Source organism: Salmo trutta, chromosome 12 (assembly GCF_901001165.1).
Source record: "Salmo trutta chromosome 12, fSalTru1.1, whole genome shotgun sequence".
NCBI classification, from domain to species: domain Eukaryota; kingdom Metazoa; phylum Chordata; class Actinopteri; order Salmoniformes; family Salmonidae; genus Salmo; species Salmo trutta.
The window spans coordinates 53,261,548-53,274,336 of record NC_042968.1 but is presented as its reverse complement, the minus strand read 5'-3'; the positions used below and the strand labels follow the sequence as shown (position 1 = coordinate 53,274,336).

General features: G+C 42.5%; 1 protein-coding gene and 1 non-coding gene across 6 annotated transcripts in view; both read right to left on the bottom strand.

Annotated features, from left to right (window-relative positions):
* LOC115203779 (pro-neuregulin-1, membrane-bound isoform-like) overlaps positions 1–12,789 on the bottom strand; it is a 127,751-nt gene that overhangs the window by 77,661 nt on the left and 37,301 nt on the right. The gene's annotated exons all lie outside the window — the stretch shown is intronic.
* LOC115204798 (U7 small nuclear RNA) lies at positions 11,475–11,527 on the bottom strand. The gene has a single exon (XR_003880468.1). It is a non-coding gene; the product is annotated as a U7 small nuclear RNA (small nuclear RNA).

Below are 12,789 nucleotides of genomic sequence, written 5' to 3'. Positions count from 1 at the left end.
CTCAGCTTCTCTGACAGGGGGATAGATGGGGAGAGAGAGAGGAGGAAGCGTGTGAAAGATGTGGTGTGAGAGATGTTTTCATTGATAGAGTTTCCATAATCGACTACCCTAGTGGTTTTTACTGTCTCACTATAATCACTGATAATGTTACTCCTCATGGCCGACCACATTTATTGGCATTTTAATGTCTTATTCTTTATTGTGGCACTGCAGCGGATGAAAACGCATCGATATTTTGGCATCTTTTTGTCAGAGAGGGCATTTCATGTGGCTCAGTTGGTAGAGCATGGTGTTTGCAACGCCAGGGTTGTGGGTTCGATTCCCATGGAGGGCCAGCACAGAAAAAAAATAAAAAAAATGTATGAAATGTATGCATTCACTACTGTAAGTCGCTCTGCATAAGAGCGTCTGCTAAATGACTAAAATGTAAATGTAAAAAAAATTCATACTGGCTCTCGGTGAGACTTTATGGTGCAGTAGAATATATGTCTATTCCCTAGCTGGCTGTTTTATGATTGCCAAAACACTTCAATATTGTGTGGAGTAGTACAGCAGTCATGTAAGAACTGTATTAAGGTTTGGGATGTGCAGGGGGACTATGTGGGAAGGGACATGTTCAAATTGGCATATGAGGCAGTAATGAAACTGACATGATACTTTGGGCTGTTGGTCAGTGTCCAATACAACAAATGGACACTGGCCATTAAGTGAACGTTATTTATAATAAGAGTTATATGGAGAAAATCAGACCTCTCTGAAATGAAAATGGATGGCCCTCCCTTCAGCAAAATAAATGTAACCTAAACCCACCCTGAACACTTGAAAAAAACAAGTGACCCTCCCCTATACCCAAAATAATAATTAAAGCAGAGTGGAAAGCAGAGAATATGCTTACCGTTTACCCTCACTTCTTGGAGAGATATGCCAGTTTAAAAACGTTTTTTTTTGTCCTGTAAAAATGACATGGCAACGCAGGACTTTTGATTGCACACAGGGCTGCAGGATAGAAAGTTGTGTTTTCTTACCTTTATTTAACTAGGCAAGTCAGTTAAGAACACATTCTTGTTTACAATGACAGCCTAGGAACAGTGAGTTAACTTCCTTGTTCAGGAGCAGAACGACAGATTTGTACCTTGTCAGCTCGGGGATTCGATCTAACAAGCTTTTGGTTACTAGCCCAACGCTCTAACAACTAGGCTACCTGCTGCTGGTTTCACAGACCACTGTGGACAAGAATAGGGTTGGAAACATCTCCTTTATATTAAAATTATTGCATGAATTTATCATCGTATTTGCAGGTCCAGAAAAAAATGCCTTTTATAAACATTTCATGCAATTCTACGTAATTTTACATATTAGCAGAATATTTTTTAATACCACACAAATTACCTAAATTACAGGCTAAGACTGGACAGAGACATAGGCCTGTGTTCATCTTATCATATTTCTCCAATGCCAAACCAGTGTTTTGTTGTTTGCAACGAAACTGTCCCTGTTAACAAATAATTACATTTGAGCCGTCATTAGGAATCTGAGCATGGTACTTTCAAAAGTTAGACCTACCTTTCCACCCCAGACAGAGAGTAGGCCTACTGACGCAGAAAAATGCGAGCTTTAACTCCTGGTTTCTCTTCTTCCATGGCTTAACCCAATGATAGAAGGTCACAAGTATTTCCCTGAAAGCTGTCTGGGTTTAAACATCTTCTATTGTATATAAAGTGGACAACTTAATGAATTGAAAGTGACAGAATTAGATTACTTCCCAAGCAAAGTCCATTCTTTGTATCTTCGGCTATAGAAGGTTATAGCACAGCCAATGAATGTCAAAGAAACTAAACAATTATATCCCACTATGCATCGGAGTCACGTCTTTCCCCGGTATTTTACTTTGTGTTTTGAGCATAAAACATCATTGACCAAAGCGCTGATTATAACCGTCATCGATAAAAGACAATACCATGCAGCCGTATTCATTGACCTGGCCAAGGCTTTCAACTCTGTCAATCACCACATTCTTATCGGCAGACTCAACAGCCATGGTTTCTCAAAAGACTGCCTCGCCCGGTTCACCAACTACTTCTCAGACAGAGTTCAATGTGTCAACTTGGATGGCCTGTTGTCTGGACCTCTGGCAGTCTCTATGGGGGTGCCACAGGGTTCAATTCTCAGGCCGACTCTTTTCTCTGTATATATTAATGATGTCGCTCTTGCTGCTGGTGATTCTCTGATCCACCTCTACGGAGACAACACCATTCTGTATACTTCTGGCCCTCCTTTGGACACTGTGTTAACAACCTCCAAACGAGCTTCAATGCCAGTAAAATGCAAGTAAAACTAAATGCATGCTCTTCAACCGATCACTGCCCGCACCTGCCCGCCTGTCTAGCATCACTACTCTGGACGGTTCTGACTTAGAATATGTGGACAACTACAAATACCTAGGTGTATGGTTAGCCTGTAAACTCTCCTTCCAGACTCACATTAAGCATCTCCAATCCAAAATTAAATCTAGAATCAGCTTCTTATTTCGCAACAAAACATCCTTCACTCATGCTGCCAAACATACCCTTGTAAAACTGACTATCTTACCGATCCTTGACTTCGGCGATGTCATTTACAAAATAGCCTCCAACACTCTACTCAGCAAATTGGATGCAGCCTTATCTCAGCTCACTGGTCACCATAGCAGCACCCACCCGTAGCACGCGCTCCAACAGGTATATTTCACTGGTCATCCCCAAAGCCAACTCCCCCTTTGGCCGCCTTGCCTTCCAGTTCTCTGCTGCCAATGACTGGAACGAATTGCAAAAATCACTGAAGCTGGAAACTCATATCCCCCTCACCAACTTTAAGCATCAGCTGTCAGAGCAGCTTACCGATCATTGCACCTGTATGCAGCCCATCTGTAAATAGTCCACCCAACTACCTCATCCCGATATTGTTTTAGATTTTTTGTTCCTTTGCACCCCAGTATCTCTACTTGCACATTCATCTTCTGCACATCTATCACTCCAGTGTTAAATTGCTAAATTGTCATTATTTCGCCACTATGGTCTATTTATTGCCTTACCTCCCAAATCTTACTTCATTTGCACACACTGTATATAGACTTTCTATTGTGTTATTGACTGTACGTTTATTTATGTGTAACTCTGTTTTGTTTGTGTCGCACTGCTTTGCTTTATCTTGGCCAGGTCACAGTTGTAAATGAAAACTTGTTCTCAAAATTTTTTTTAATTATAGAATCAAATGTTTCATTTTCTTCAAACTCTTGAGCTAACAATTGGTAGGCCTGTGCCTTTTTCCATTTTCTTTAATAAAAGGTAGTCCTATGGCATACCCTCATACCCATTAAATTCGAGTCCTGGTTTTAACTGAACAGCCCTTCACTAACATGGAGGTAGGCTCTATTTAAAGAGTTGTGGTTGGAAGAATTGGCAGACAAATCTATGGATATAGCAGCCTAATTTCTCCTGTCAAACAGGTAGGCTTACCTCTTATTTATTAAATAGGAAGAAATAGGCTCCAACACAAAGTGTTAGTATTAGTAAAGTCTACGGTTGAAATGAATTATGCCTACTCAAATTGGCCTACTTTCAGCACCATGAGCTGTCCATTTTTTGATTGCTTCAAGTTTCAGCACCACAATGTAAATTACTTAAATCTGAATTATTGTGAGGTCAATAACTCGGATAAATACATCATGGGCAAGAAACATTGTTTTATTAAAATCAATTACAGTAGTAGCAAGCTATCAAAGTTGACCTCTGTCCTCCTCCTCGTCACACTCTCATCTTCAAACTGAACAGAACATAGGCTATAGACTAGTCGGTGTGCAAGATATTGTATTTTTTGGAATAGACCTAATCCCCCCCAAAATCTGAATAATTATTTGACTCTCCTCCTGAACTGCCTCTGTAGGCCTACACAGTATTGGTTAGGCACCACAAAAAAAGGTTTTCATCAGCAAGAGCAGAGCTGTCCGCGGCTCAGGGTTGGAATATCCATTGCAGTGTGTAAAAAGTTTTTTTTTAAACTGCAAGGTTGGGGGCTCGTAAGTAAGCATTTCACTGTAAGGTCTACACCTGTTGTATTCAGCGCATGTGACTAATAAAATAAAATTTGATGTAATGCAGCCCAGTTTTATTTAGACCATCCCAGCAGTGCAAAAGACACGGAAGTACATTTTCGTAGAAATATGACTTGTGCTTCTCCGAGCATGCACTTTGTAGCCTCTCAGAGATGAGGGGCGGCATCGGGCACACATCGATATATAGCCTAATAAGCAATTAACCTGTTAGGGCTAGGGGGCAGTATTTACACGGCCGGATAAAAAATGTACCCGATTTAATCTGGTTACTACTCCTGCCCAGTAACTAAAATATGCATATAATTATTGGCTTTGGATAGAAAACACCCTAAAGTTTCTAAAACTGTTTGAATGGTGTCTGTGAGTATAACAGAACTCATATGGCAGGCAAAAACCTGAGAAGATTCCATGCAGGAAGTGGCCTGTCTGACAAGTTGTTGTTCTTCTTGCCTCTGTTTATTGAAGACTGATGATCTTTGCTGTAACGTGACACTTCCTACGGCTCCCATAGGCTCTCAGAGCCCGGGAAAAAGCTGAACGATATCGAGGCAGCCCCTGGCTGAAACACATTATCGCTTTTGACAAGTGGCCGATCAGAGGACAATGGGCTTAGGCGCGTGCCCGAGTCGACCCCATGCTTTATTTTCTTTTGTCTGTTTACCTAATTGCAGATTCCCGGTCGGAATATTATCGCTTTTTTACGAGAAAAATGGCATAAAAATTGATTTTAAACAGCGGTTGACATGCTTCGAAGTACGGTAATGGAATATTTAGACATTTTTTGTCATGAAATGTGTCGTGCGCGTGACCCTTATTTACACTTCGGATAGTGTCTTGAACGCACGAACAAAACGCCGCTGTTTGAACATAACTATGGATTATTTGGGACCAAACCAACATTTGTTATTGAAGTAGAAGTCCTGGGAGTGCATTCTGACGAAGAACACCAAAGGTAATCAAACTTTTCTAATAGTAAATAGGAGTTTGGTGAAGGCTAAACTTGCTGGGTGTCTAAATAGCTAGCCCTGTGATGCCGGGCTATCTACTTAGAATATTGCAAAATGTGCTTTCACCAAAAAGCTATTTTAAAATCAGACATATCGAGTGCATAGAGGAGTTCTGTATCTATAATTCTTTAAATAATTGTTATGCTTTTTGTGAACATTTATCGTGATTAATTTAGTAAATTGTTAGTAAATTGGCCGGAAGTTTGCGGGGGGTATGCTAGTTCTGAACGTCACATGCTAACACAGCCTCACAACCGCAGGCCACGTGCAACCACGGCAACCCAGGACATCCACATCCGGCTTCTTCACCTGCAGGATCATCTGAGACCAGCAACCCGGACAGCTGATGAAATTGAGGAGTATTTCTGTCTGTAATAAAGCCCTTTTATGGAGAAAAAAATCATTCTAATTGGCTGGCCCTGGCTCCCCAGTGGGTGGATCTGGCTCCCAAGTGGGTGGGTCTATGCCCTCCCAGGCCCACCCATGGAGGCTTGGGCAAGTAGCTGTGGGGGGCAATGCATATAGTCTGGGTAGCCATTTGATTCGCTGTTCAGGAGTCTTATGGCTTCGGAGTAGAAGTTGTTTAGAAGCCTCTTGGTCCTAGACTTGGCACTCCGGTACTCTTTGCCGTGTGGTAGCAGAGAGAACAGTCTATGACTAGGGTGGCTGGAGTCTTTGACAATTTCTTGGGTCTTCCTCTGACACCGTCTGGTATAGAGGTCCTGGTTGGCAGGAAGCTTGGCCCTAGTGATGTACAGGGCCGTATGCACTACCCCCTTAGTGCCTTGCAGTTGGAGGCCGAGCAGTTGCCATACCAGGCAGTGATGAAACCAGTCAGGATGCTCTCGATGGTGCAGCTGTAAAACCTTTTGAAGATATGAGGACCCATGCCAAATCTTTTCAATCTTCTGGGGGGAATAGGTTTTGTCATGCCCTCTTGATGATTGTCTTGGTGTGCTGTAAGTGCTGTCGTGAGAAGAAGACCAAGGTGCAGCGGAGTTAGTGTTCATCTTGACATTTAATTCAAACAAAGAGAACACTATACAAAAAAACAGGAAAACCGACAGCCAAACAGTACTGACAGGAAACACACTGAACAGAAACAATTACCCACAAAACCCAAAGGAAAAACATGCTCCTTATGTGTGACTCCCAATCAGCAACAACGAGCTTCAGCTGTGCCTGATTGGGAGCCACACACGGCCCAAAACAAAGAAATACAAAAACATAGAGAAAGGAACATAGAACGCCCACCCAATGTAACACCCTGGCCTAACCAAAATAAAGAACAAAAAACCCCTCTCTATGGCCAGGGCGTTAAATGTTCTTGGTCCATTTTAGTTTGTTGGCGATGTGGACGCCAAGGAACTTGAAACTCTCAACCTGCTTCACTAAAGCCCCGTCGAGAAGAATGGGGGCATTCGCAGTCCTCCTTTTTCTGTAGTCCACAATCATCTCCTTTGTTTTGATCACGTTCAGGGAGAGGCTGTTGACCTTGCACCACACGATCAGGTCTCTGACCTCCTCCCTATAGGCTGTCTCGTCGTTGTTGGTGATCAGGCCTACCACTGTTGTTTCATCGGCAAACTTAATGATGGTGTTGGAGTCGTGCCTGGCCGTGCAGTCATGAGTGAACAGGTAGTACAGCAGGGGACTGAGCACGCACCAATGAGGGGACCCGTGTTGATGATCAGTGTCGCGGACGTGTTGTTACCTATCGTTACCACCTGGGTGCGGCCCGTCAGGAAGTCCAGGATCCAGTTGCAGAGGGAGGTGTTTAGGCCAAGGGTCCTTGGCTTAGTGATAAGCTTTGAGGGCACTACGGGGTTGAAAACTGAGCTGTAGTCAATGAATAGCATTCTCACATAGGTGTTCCTTTTGTCAAGTTGTGAAAGGGCAGGGTGGAGTGCAATAGAGATTGCATAATTTGTGGATCTGTTGGGGTGGTATGCAAATTGGAGTGGTTCTAGAGTTTCTGTGACAATGGTGTTGATTTGAGCCATGACCAGCATTTCAAAGCACGTCATGGCTACAGACGTGAGTGCTATGGGTCGGTAGTCATTTAGTCAGGTTACCTTAGTGTTCTTGGGCACAGGGACTATGGTGGTCTGCTTGAAACATGTTCGTATTACAGACTCAGACAGGGAGAGAATGAAAATGTCAGTGAGGACACTTGCCAGTTGGTCAGCGCATGCTTGGAGGACACGTCCTGGTAATCCATCTGGCCCTGCGGCCTTGTGAATGTTGACCTGTTTAAAGGTCTTACTCACATCGGCTGCGGAGAGCGTGATCACACAGTCATCCGGAACAGCTGGTGCTCTCATTCATGTATCATTGTTACTTGCCTCAAAGCGAGGGTAGAAGTAATTTAGCCTGTCTGGTAGTCTCGTGTCACTGTGCAGCTCTCGGCTGTGCTTCCCTTTGTAGTCTGTAATAGTTTGCATGCCTTGCCGCAGCCGACGAGCGTCGGAGCCATTGTAGTACAATTCGATCTTTGTCCTGTGTTGATGCTTTGCCTGTTTGATGGTTCGTCGGAAGGCATAGCAGGATTTCTTATAAGCTTCCGGGTGAGAGTCCCGCTTCTTGAAAGTGACAGCTCTACCCTTTAGCTCAGTTTGGATGTTGCCTGTAATCCATAGCTTCTGGTTGGGGTATGTTCATACTGTCATTGTGGGACGACGTCATCGATGCACTTATTGATGAAGCCAGTGACTGAGGTGGTGTACTTCTCAATGCCATCGGAAGAATTCCGGAAAATATTCCAATCTGTGCTAGCAAAACAGTCCTGTAGATTAGCATCTGCTTCATCTGACCACTTTTTTTATTGACCGACTCAAGGGTGCTTCCTGCTTTGTTTTTTGCTTGTAAGCAGGAATCAGGAGGGTATAATTATGGTCAGATTTGCCAAATGGAGGGAAATGGAGAGCTTTGTATGCTTCTCTGCGTGTGGAGTAAAGGTGGTCTAGATTTTTTTCTCTCTGGTTGCACATTTAACATGCTGATAGAAATGCGGTAAAATGGATTTAAGTTTCCCTGCATTAAAGTCGATGGCCACTAGGTGCGTCACCTCTGGATGTGCTTTTTCCTGTTTGCTTATGGCCGTATACAGCTCATTGAGTGCGGTCTTAGTGCCAGCATCGGTTTGTGGGGGTAAATAGACAGCTACGAAGAATACAGATCTCTCTAGGTAGATAGTGTGGTCTACAGATTGTCATGAGATACTCCACCTCAGGCGAGCAATCCTCGAGACTTCCTGAGATATCGTGCACCAGCGGTTGTTCACAAATATACACAGACCGCCACCCCTTGTCTTACCAGAGGCTTCTGTTCTATCCTGCCGATACAATGTACTGTATAACTCGCCAGCTGTATGTTATTCATGTCGTTGTTCAGCCACGACTCGTTGAAACATAAGATATTACAGTTTTTAATGTCCTGTTGGTAGGATATATGTGCTTGTAGTTTATTATCGAGCGATTGTACGTTGGCCAATAGTACCGATTGCAAAGGCAGATTAGCCACTCGTCGCTGGATCCTCACAAGGCAACCCGAACTCCTTCCGTGAAACCTCCGTCTCTTTCTCCTGCGAATGACGGGGATGGGGGCCTGTTCGGGTGTCGGGGGTAAATCCCTCTCGTCCGACTCATTGAAGAAAAACTATTCATCCAGTTCCAGGTGAGTAATCGCTGTTCTGATGTCCAGAAGCTCTTTTCGGTCATAAGAGACAGTAGCAGCAGCATTATGTACAAAATGAGTTACAAACAATGTGAAAAAACAAACAAAATAGCATGTTTGGTTCAGAGCTCGTAAAACGGCAACCATCCCCTGCAGCACCACCATCATACTCCTGGTAAAGCAAAAACCAAAATGTGCATCCCTTGGGTTCCCAAGGACCGAGTTTGGGAAATGCTGCATTATTTGGTGAAGCTGTATTCTTACGCAAAATGAAACCACAAAGGTAAATATGTGTGTATTGATTTATGGTGCTGTCAGGTGCTAACTATGTCACCTTGACTGGTTTATTATTGATCTTTACAAGACAATGTGAGAGAAAATATTCAACTAAGTTTTGCTATTGATATCCAATTTTAAGTCAAGGGAAAGGTACAATTAAATCACAGCCTAGATTAAGAAAGAAGAATACTACCATTTCAAGACAAACACTCATAACTCAGGGTCATAGAGAACACAATTAGATTAAATTTGAAATCAAGATAAATTTGATCTAGGTAAAATTTCCATTGCAGTCAAAATCATTTTAAAGTAAAGTTATGAAGCTTCTTTCTTGTTATAGAGCTAGGCTTATGCCAACTTATGAACTAGCTCAGTTGAAACAAACTAATGCCCTGGTGCATTGTCAAGGAAAGTTCACTGAAGGAAAACACATCCCATGTCACAGAGATCATTTTATTAGACCCAGTTCTTCTCAGCCTTCCCTCTTCCAGTTCTTTCACTTCAGCAACTACTGCTTCTTGTCATTACAATATGTTGTATTATTAATGTTAATGTAACCATGCCTTTTAGCATCAGTGGGATACAACAACCCAAAGAAGAGTGTGTATATAAAACTGCCCAGCAATCATAACCCCATTGGCACAATGTGAGTATTCTGTGGGCAAGGTGGGCAGGGGCTAGCCCCCACCGGCCCAACAGGGGCTAGCCCAGCACAGGCTAGCCCACACCAAGCCCACATCAGTCCAACACGGGCTAGCCTACAACAGCCCAACACAGGCTAGCCCACACCAATCCCACATTAACCCAACTTGGGCTAGCCTACACCAGCCCAACACGGGCTAGCCCACATCAACCCAACACAGACTAGTCTACACCAGCCCAACACGGGCAAGCCCAAGCCAGCCCAACACGGGCAAGCCCAAACCTGCCAAACAAGGTCCACACCAAGCCCAACACGGGCTAGCCCACACCAAGCTCAGCTATTACATAATGTAGAGGCGGCATTCATTAAAATAATTTGGGTTTGCCCACCTCCCTTTGTTCAACCGTTACTGAGAAGTGTCATTCCAATTTAAGGCATAGATTGAATCAGATCAAGCATAACCTGTGATTGCCAAAATATCCGCTATGCGGGTATCTGCTGTGTCGGAGGTGGAATTAAGGTGAGCAGCATTGTCATGAAGCTCCACTGGTGTTATAAGTTCAAAATGAGAAAGTGTAGGCTAAATATAAATAATTACGCTCAAAATGAAAAAGAATTCAACTAAATAATGAGGATTTCTATAATCCTAACTGAGGTGTAGATTGCATCTCACATTCCAGTGTTCGAACTTGTAAACAAGGCTGTGTGGAATTTCTGTTAATGCAACTCCCACATTGCCAAAGGCAATGTCTGCTTTATGCCTGGAGTCTCTTGTGGATTTGACAGCTCTTACACAGTTCCACTTTCGACACCACCAAAACAACAACTACTCGGATGTTGGCTAAAGCGGATCTGATTGAATCGAGCCCTAAGTGTTCTGTTGTGTGATGCCAATTCTTTTGACTCTTGAATCTTGCCAATGAGGAAGTCTTAAACAAGTGCATGTGACATATGAAAAACTGAACAGTTTATTTTCTGAAAATATACTGTATGTATGATATCAACAACTTGGTTGTCTTTCTGAAACAATATAACACATTCACTGAATATCTTTCAAGCTTACAATTTATGCATTGTAATGAAAAAATTATAAACATCTGCGGAAAGGTGCATTGGCCCAATGTGGGCAGCCTACATGGGGCCAATATTTTAGCCCACATTGAGTCCACATCGTGCCAATGTGGGCATGTTTGTTGGGTGAACACTATAGAAGCCTGTTAATCTCTAAGCATTGTGATCATGGAGGGGCGCATTGTGCTATATCAGGTATTTTCTATGAGCCACAGGGATTAATATGTGTAAATGGGAACAGAAAATGCTTACAGCAAATGTCCATATTTGGCTCTATCACAACAAGATGGCTTACTATACCTACTGCCTTTATTGAGTTCCATCCAGCCTTTATGGGGAATAACTCATTAGCTTGGCTTGAAATTAATTTTCTTCTGTGCTGCTGTAAATGCGCTGTTTCCTGAAGAGAATGTGTTGAGAAGATAGCTGAAGGGGTTATTTACCCAAGTAATGGCTTTATAAACAGAACAGGGAAAGACCATTGGGTGTGTATGGGTGTTATCTGTCAAACTGAGGCAGAGGCCCCCCTGTTCTGTGAATACACTCCAAAGCCCAGTTGTGCTGAGACAAGGTAATCTTTAATAGGAATATCGAACTCTAAATTATACAGAACTCGAGTGAAGAAGTTACTTCAACTTAATGTGGCTACCCACATGAAAAAATGCTATAGTATACTATGGTGATACTATGGTATCTTTGACATAGAAGTGGAGGCTTTCTCCTTCAGGAAACCTACTGGAGAAATACTAAAAGAGCACATTTTCCTTAACCTGTAGGTACTGTAGGACTGAGGTCTGACCGGATAGTTCAGAACTTCTGCTGTTTTCTACAACCTGTATGGAACACAATATGGTCTATACTTGGAATGTAGGTTTCTCACTTTCTCACTCTCACTTTGTGCCACCCATATGGAGGAGAGGAATGGGCAGGGTATATGCAAATTTGATACTCTAGTATTTACCATAGTTTTAAAAAAGTGTAGTGTTTTTGCAGACCTGTAGTGTTTTTGCAGACATAGTATTCTACAGTATACTACAACATTCTATAGTAGGTACAACACATGCTCGAGGGATACTACAGTGTGTATTATAATATTCGACAGTCTTTTTTGTAAATATAATTTTATATTCACAATGAATTAAAGATAAAAAGAGATTGTACATTTTCCCCCTTTTTGTTCCCCTTCGACCTCCTTCCTCCCGTCCCCCCTCATAATGCCTCCAAACACATTTAAAAATGGAAAGTCCTTGAGTTACATGTCAGAAAACAAAACAAAAGTATACAACTATGTTACTTCAATACAAGCCAAAATGTAATAGCCTAACAATGTCAGGTGATTAGGTGATCTTATAGGCCTATATAGCAGTAACCTCAAGGGGTGGGGGTGGGGCCAAGAATACTAATCTGGAGGAAGTGTTTGGAGCTGTTCAAAATAGGATATCATCGAGTCCCAGGTGGAATACAATTAGGTGGTTGACCCTCGAATGGTATACATAATTTTTTTAAATTTTAGGAACAGCATCAGATCTTTGAGCCAAAGAGAGGTTAAGGGAGGATCAATAGATTTTTAACCCTTTAAAATCCTTCTGCTGGCTAACAGGGAGGCAAAGGTCAGAGAAGGATTGTTTTTTGGTACTCCAAAAATAGCAATTTCTGCACTAGGCTGCAACTTTAAATCAAATGCTTAAGAAAAGGTTTTAAATATAGTGAACCAATAGTCTGCCAGATGAGGAAAGGACCAGAACATGTGGGTGAAGTCCGCCAAGAAGCTTTTACACCTGTCACATGTATCATAAATATTACCTTAAACTGTATAAGGCTGAGCCGGGCACAAGAGGAGCTTCCATTTAAACTAAGTAAGGCACTATTCCAGACTTTACCAGTGATCTCTCCACCAAGTTCCTTTTCCCATTCAGATCGGATTTTAACAGAATAATTTACAACGCCAGTTTTAAATAATTTGAACCCAAATATTAACAGTGGCACTCAATAGTCAATCAGTTACATCCTCCATTGGCTTTAAC